We start from the raw sequence: 331 nt of genomic DNA, 5'->3' as shown, positions 1-331 counted from the left end.
ATTCGGATACTGAGATATCGCTCTCAAGGTATCCTAAGGTTATCATAAGAAAGCTATATAGATAAAGTCCTGAATAGATTTGGCATAAAAGACAGTAAACCAGGGGATACCCCTATAGCTAAGGGAGACAAGTTTAGTCTCGAACAGTGCCCCAACAATGACCTTGAAAGATACGAGATGCAAAAGACTCCTTATGCATCTGCAGTAGGAAGTCTAATGTATGCTCAATTTTGCACACATCCAGACATAGCATTTGTTGTGGGAGTTTTGGGCAGATATTGAGTAATCCTGGAATGCATCATTGGAAGGCAGTCAAACGTGTTATGCGTTA

This window comes from Lupinus angustifolius, chromosome LG16 (genome assembly GCF_001865875.1).
Source record: "Lupinus angustifolius cultivar Tanjil chromosome LG16, LupAngTanjil_v1.0, whole genome shotgun sequence".
In the NCBI taxonomy this organism is placed as follows: Eukaryota; Viridiplantae; Streptophyta; class Magnoliopsida; order Fabales; family Fabaceae; genus Lupinus; species Lupinus angustifolius.
This window is presented reverse-complemented; position numbering follows the sequence as displayed.